The sequence below is a fragment of the Myotis yumanensis genome, unplaced genomic scaffold, assembly GCF_028538775.1.
Source record: "Myotis yumanensis isolate MYYU_CA2020_CCGP unplaced genomic scaffold, mMyoYum1.0.hap1 SCAF_21, whole genome shotgun sequence".
Lineage (NCBI taxonomy): Eukaryota > Metazoa > Chordata > Mammalia > Chiroptera > Vespertilionidae > Myotis > Myotis yumanensis.
The window spans coordinates 6,353,341-6,360,741 of NW_027223772.1; the positions used below are offsets into that span (position 1 = coordinate 6,353,341).

At 37.7% G+C, this 7,401-nt stretch overlaps 1 pseudogene; it reads left to right on the forward strand.

Annotated features, from left to right (window-relative positions):
• The first annotated feature begins 934 nt into the window (after positions 1–934).
• LOC138999044 (small nucleolar RNA SNORA48) lies at positions 935–1,081 on the forward strand (annotated as a pseudogene).
• Positions 1,082–7,401: the final 6,320 nt, after the last annotated feature.

Here is a 7,401-nt window from a genome sequence, read left to right on the forward strand (position 1 = left end):
AATGAAACCATGAACTCCTGGTTCACAGGTCTACATTCAACCACTAAGCCATGCAAGCCAGGTATACACAACAATATTTTGTCCTCTCTTGTCCCCATCTTACAATTCCTACCATAAATCATACAATCTACTACCTGGTTTATGGAAAGACCTGGAGACCTGAAATGGACCAAAATAATAAAAAAAGAACACAAAAGATCTAAGTAATCCTATACATCTCTTTCACCTCTCATAGCAGAGGATACCAAAGCACACAAGTGTGTTCCTCAAATAATTTAACAAATACTTCCTTAGATTGGGACTGCATATGTTTTTAGAATCACTTTCTCCTGTTCCTACTATAAAATATGATATTTACTATTTTTAATAAATACTGGTGAAAGGAAAAAAGAGATGAACTAAAACTTCTCCAATATACAGAGGATGATTCCTTAGTTTAACCAAGAATATTTAGCTTTTTGCATATGCTACACAATGCTCAATATATATCTTTCTATGATTTACTAGTTATTTCTTTAGGTAAAAAAGAATGTGCTTAGTTTACTCAGAAGAGAAATAAGATTGTTTAGAGCAGGGGTTGGCAAACTATGTTCTGCTGCCTATTTTTGTAAATCAATTTTTATTGGAACACCGTTATGCCCATTTGTTATTGCCTATACATGCTTTCTGATTACCATGGTAGAACTGAGTAGTGCAGTAGATACTATAGCTAACGGAACCTAAAATATTCACTATCTAGCTCTTTATTGAAAAAATAATTCCCTTTAGTCTAGAAAAATGAGATTCTAAGAGCAATGTTTAGTAATTGCTGCACTATTTAGAAAACTTCCCAGAGAAAATATCATTTGATAATACTCATCCTCATATAGAAAATATGTGATTTTAAAGGTATGCAACCGATTTTGTAAAAAGCATTTAAGAAAATATACATCGAACCCCCTGGCAATGGGCAAGGAGAGACACCTGACTGGTGGTGTTGCTCTTATATCAGTCAGGGGCAGAGCAGACATACAGTCCTTAGTTCATCCTAGCTTGATGGCTGTCTTGGTGGCCAGAGCTGTTTCATGCCTGAGGCACATTAAAAAAAAAAAGAAGAAAGAAAATATACATCAAAATGAGTGCTAGATCCTGGCTGGGTAGCTCAGTTGGTTAGAGCATTGTCCCAATATGCCAAGGTTGATGGTTCAGGGTACAAAGAAGAATCAACCAATGAATGCATAAATAAGTGTAACAACAAATCGATGTTTCTCTCCTTCTAACCTCTTTCTCTAAAAATCCTATATAATAAAACCCTAATATGCAAATTGACCCAAACAGCAGAACGACTGGTCGCTATGATGCACACTGACCACCAGGGGGCAGGGTGCTCAACACAGGAGCTATCCCCTGGTGGTCAGTGTGCTCCCATGGGGGGGGGGGGGGGCACTGCTCAGCCAGAAGCTGGGCTCACAGCTGGGTGAGCCCAGTGGTGGTGGTGGAGCCTCTTTCACCTCTAACAGGACCCTGAGGGGTCTCAGACTGCAAGAGAGTGCAGGCTGGGCTGAAAGACAACCCCTCCCCCCCCGCCAGTGCTCAAATGTCATGCACCAAGCCTCTAGTCAATAAATAAAATGTTCAAAAAAATAATAAATGAGTGTTGGCTCCTGTGGCATACCTGTTTAAATCCTCTCAATAGTGAAAACACATGTGCCCTTTAATGCTATATTTAAATTTTGGAAGCAATGAAGTTTTTACAGAGAGGTAATGTGACTGAATAATGAGTTTGATAACTGGCCAGGTAGTTTGGGTTTGAAATTTTGAAGCAATGGTATCTCTTTCCTTATGTGGTCTGCGATCTGACTCCTAAGATAACGCCAAAGAAATGTTAAAAATGTTTTATACAAAAAGCATCAGGAGATTGAGTGTTAGCTTCCAAAATTTCTATGTTGTAATACCCTTAAATTTAGAGCCACAGGTGGTATGAACAGAGCATAAAAACGTGAAGCTGATGGCAGTATAGGCAATATCACAACACTTTTGTGTATCAACCTTTATCCTGATTCCATTTTTTAATGAACATTTGGATCAAGCAAAAAAAAAAAAGTTATCAACAAAACACATTGAATGATCAAGTAAATTAGTTAAAATGCAGTTTTGTCTAAAGTAAATTACAGAGCCTCAGTAAACTGACAATTGATTAGTATTCTATTCAGGCATTCTGACAGTCCACATTTTCACTACACTGGGAGAACATGTGTCAGCTGGAACATAATTTCTTAGGAATTTGAGGACATTAAATATTGCCTTGCAGATGCTCACAAAATATGTACCCATTTTTGCCATATGGGAGAGACAAATGGAAGTCTTTAAGGATCAACAAGAGAAAAAACAAAGCAATGCTTGTGCTGATTAAACTAAGTGCCAACTTGAGATAATATCCACTTTTTGAAGTGTCAGGAATGATAAGAGAGCTTTAAACATATAATGGCACAAACAAAAGAAAATAGTAGAGTAAAATTGATAGTCTATGTTTATTTTGAAAAATACTGAACTCTGATGCAAGAAATACCATAGTGATCATCTATGTCTTAGTTGTAAGCAGGATATAGAAATGAAAATCAAAGGTAATATTCCCATATGTTACTTTTTTCAATATAAGAAACCATTAAATAGCCAAAGAAGCTATTAAATGCACCCAGTCCTTTGAAAAGGACTGTGGGATACAAAAAATATGGAATTTTCTCATCTAACCCTTTTTCATTTAATTAGAAATAAACATCCTGCTTCTCTACATCTTTTAAATTCTCTTCCTTTCTTGTATTTTTCATCTTAATAATTGGAATAACCATAATTGTGTTGGTCCTTTAAGTCACTCAGACTCCTTCTTTCTCATTCCTGACAACCAGTCAGCAAATTCTATCAATGGTACCTGATTTATATTTCTCCTTTTCCCCCCTGTCTCCATTGTCACTGCTTCTATTTCAGTCAAGATGATCAACTATGCTTTTATAGTCTACTTAGCAAGATTATAAATTCTTGCATAATTTTGTTCTCCTTCACCAAACCTGAGTAATACAGATTTCAATGAATAATAATACTCTTTTCATGGCATACCTCATTTTCCATAAAAATAATGCAACTATAAAAATGGCTATATTTGTCTACTAGTGCATATATGTAAGATTTTTTCACTATAAGTATAGATTTATATGTCATTACTGCAACAGTATAAACATTCGAAAAATACCATTACATTAAGGTTTTTTTTTTTAAGTTTTTTAAATCTTTATTGTTGAAAGTATTAGATATGTCCCCATTTTTATCCCCATTGACCTCACCCAGTCCCCCGCCAGGTCTTCATCACTCTATTGTCTGTGTTCCCCGATTATGCATATATGCATGCAAGTTTATTGGTTGATCTCTTTCCACCAGCCCATCCTCCCCTGCCTTCCCTCTGAGGTTTGACAGTCTGTTCTCCTATATTCATAGTGTCATAATTCACCATAGCTAAGATTTGGAAACAGCCTAAGTGCCCATCAGCAGATGAGTGGATTAAAAAGCTGTGATACATCTACAGAATAGAATACTATGCAGCTGTAAAAAAGAAATAACTCTTTTCATTTGCAACAGCATGGATGAACCTGGAGAGCATTATGCTAAATGAAATAAGCCAGTCAGAGAAAGGTAAGTATCACATGATCTCACTCATATGTAGAATCTAATGACCAACATAAACTGATAAACCAAAATAGATCCAAAGATATGAGCTTTTTTTAGTGGGATTATGTACCTAAAATTAGAATTACTGGGTTATAGTGTATGAGTATGTTTAATTACAAAGTAATCCCAGTTTTGTCAAATGGTTGTACTAATTTACATCCCTACCCACATAATATATAAGCAATACTCTTGATTCCAGCTTGCTACAACACTAGATATTGTCAAACATTTTAACTGGTGCCAACAAAATGTATAAAAATATTTTTATGTTCATTTTTCTGATTACAAATGACATGAATATGTCCTATTATTGACTCTAGCTTTTCCTGATTCCTGCCCCAGTGTAACCACAAAATGCACATGTGCGAATGCACACACACACACACACACACACAGGCACACTCACACATCCATTACTTACATAGTTTTAAATCTGCTTCTTTCAAAACCAAATCACTAACATCTCTTGGAAGGTTTTATTTTTTCTTTCTGATTTCTTCTATATTTGGTTTAGACACCTGTGCTCACCATACAACAGCTTCTATTTCTTCTATCATAGCATTGAACTATTCCATATGCCAAATGTTTTACTTGTTTGAATATCCAAACAGGAGCATGTGAAATTAGTGACTATTTCTCTCACATCCTCAGCACATAATAGGATGAGCACTAAAGCTTCTCAAGTGTCTCTTTAATCTTAAAATACATTTGTGCTGAGTCTAGTAAACTTAAAATATGCAAAATGTTTTCCAATAATGTTATCAATTATTTTTGGTATTAATATTCCTTAATTTGTTGTCTTAGCTTTCAGGATATTTAAAGCATGTGTGAGTGAAATGGAATACTACTGGGCCATGAAAAAGGAAATCTTACCCTTTGTGACAGCATGGATGGGCCTGGAGAGCATTATGCTAAGTGAAATAAGCCAGTCAGAGAAAGACAAGCACCATATGATTTCACACAGACGTGGAATCTAATGAACAAAATGAACTAACAAGCAAAATAGAGACAGTTTTATAGATAGAGAGCAGGTAGACAGCTGCCAGTGGATAACAGTGTGGTTATATCTAGGTGAGGTGGAGGGAACTAGTGAATGATATGGGGGATAAAGGTGATGGAAGGACACTTGGTGAACACACAGTACAGGGTACAGATGATGTTTTGTGAAATTGGGCACCTGAAACTGGTATAATTTTGTTAACCAGTGTCACACCAACAAGTTCAATAAAAAAAGAAAAAAAAAGTAAATAATGTATGTTCATGAGAAAGAGATCCAAATAATACAGATTTACATATATAAGTATATAATTTAACAGACACATTTTAATACAAAATCATCTACTTGAGATCAGCCTGACTACCAGAATAGGAAACATCCTACGACTCCCAAATACCCTAAGTGATTCCTGATTGCTTGGAAATGGGAGTTCTGAGAAAAATTCAGACTGTCCTGACCAATGATTTCTTGCCTATCACAGCCACATGTATCCTCTTCTAACCCGGCTCCCTGGACTACTGATGCAATCATTCCACAAACACTCTTGAGCCCTGAAACACTCCAGGTATAGACTTAAGATTCCATTGTGATCAGTGAAGGCAAGTCTTCTGTCCTTAAAGAACTTCTATATTATGCAAGCAAACAAATACAAATCATTATTTCAGAGAGAGGTAAGAGCTAGGACAACCGACAATGTTTGCTATTTCAGAAACAGCAATAAAGAAAGGCCTCTCTGATGAAGTGACATTTTGAGATGTTAATGATGAGAAGTTGGGTTCAGGTTTATGTCTTTGAAATTTGATTAAAGAAATCTCTGTTGCCCTGCTTTCCTAGTGCCTTGTACACCAAGCATGCCACCACCAGGTAGTCCCAAATGCCACTGCACCGTACGGACTGTCAGTGCTGCTGAACTGTTTGCATTGGAGAGAAGGGCCCTCTCCTCTGTCCCTCACCACACATGCCTCCAAACACACAGAGGCTTCACCAGATGCCTCTTCCATCAGCTACTCTCCTCCACTCCTTATCACCTGCAGGCAATTTTCAAAATTTTAACAACAAAAATAAAACTTTCTGAGAGTTTCGGATTCTCTGTGTACAAACCTGAGAAACTAGCATCCCTCACTCACCATTCCTCTAAAATAGCCTTCGAGGCTAAGCGTTGCCACAGTGAAGAAAGTGCACAGACTTTGAAATTAACACTATCTGATGCAAAGGCTTGCTTCTTTTCTGTCTTTTGTGTATATTTATTTATTTTCAGCAAACGTTATGTTTATTAATTTAACAGCCATTTTTCCACATAAAGAATTGGTTAGACTTCCCTTTTCTCCCAAGCTTTAAATAGAACTTTACTTATTTATCTATTTATTTATTTATTTTTATTGAATTGATTGAGGTGACATTGGTTCACAAAACCATACAGGTTTCAAGTGTACGACTCAATAAATATCATCTGCAAACCCCATTGTGAGCCCATGGCCCCAAGCAAAGTCTCTTTTTTGGATTAAAAGAGATGCAATTTAATTATTCACTATGGTTTGAATTACCCACTAACCTTCCATGACTTATAAAGTTGAAGTTTGCTAAACTCAAAAAAAATACTCAGCAGGCCAGCTGTGTCTTTAAGTAAGCACCCTTAAATATTCTGTCATAGAAAGTGGGGTTTAGAAATATCAAACAAGCCAATGGGGTCATGGTCCATACACTAATGTTTGAGAACTGCTGGTACTGGTGACAGTAAGAACAAGAGCGGCACTGAGCTGACTCAAGACAAACAGGGATGTATGTTTCCTAGGGCTGGTGGGAAAAAGTAAATACTACAAACCAGGTGGCTTAAAACAACAGAGACTTATTTTCTTACCTGTTTTGGAGGCTTGAATTCCAAAGTCAAGGTGTGGGCAGAGTTGGTTCCTTTGGAGGCTCTGAGTCTTTCCTGGCTTCTGAGGACAGCCGGCATCCTTGGTGTTTCTTGGACTGTGGATCCATCAAGCCATTCTCTGCCTCCACCATCACTGGAGTTCTCCCATGTTTCTCTCTTTTCTTTTCTGACAAAGACCAGTCATATTAGATGAAGGCCCCACCCTACTCCAGTATCACCTCGTTTTCACTAATTACATCTACAATTACCCTATTTCCAATTAGGGCCTGTAAGAGGCAACTCCTAGCCAGGGTCTTGAACCTTCTGGGTGCAGGGAATTCAAAAACATGCAGGTGACAACAGGCTAGCAGGACATGCTTTACTACGAACAAAGCAGCCAACAACTGGATGGTCAGTGGCAACTTATGTACATACTCATACACGCTCGAATAAAAGAGGCCTCGGGCCAATTAGTGACACTTGTGCTTCATTAACATAAACAGCTTACAGATGGGTGCGCTTGCCCAGTAAGTAGCATAGTGCTACTGCTGAGCTATTGCCCCTGTGCCCCTGTGCATGTGTAGGGCGAAAGGGCTTTTCACCTAATACTGCCCTGTCCTCACCTGCACACATGCGCATGGCGAAGAGGCCTTGAACCTCCAGCGAACCCCACAGGGCCCCATTCTGAGGTATTGGGGGTTAGGACTTCAACATATCTTTTGGAGGCAACACAATTCAATCCATAACAAAAAACAGCTGTGTATTCACCCAAGCCCTCTCAGGATAATATGAATCAAAATTTTCTAGGTAGCAGGATAATGTTGGTGATTCCTAGCCATACCTCAGGACC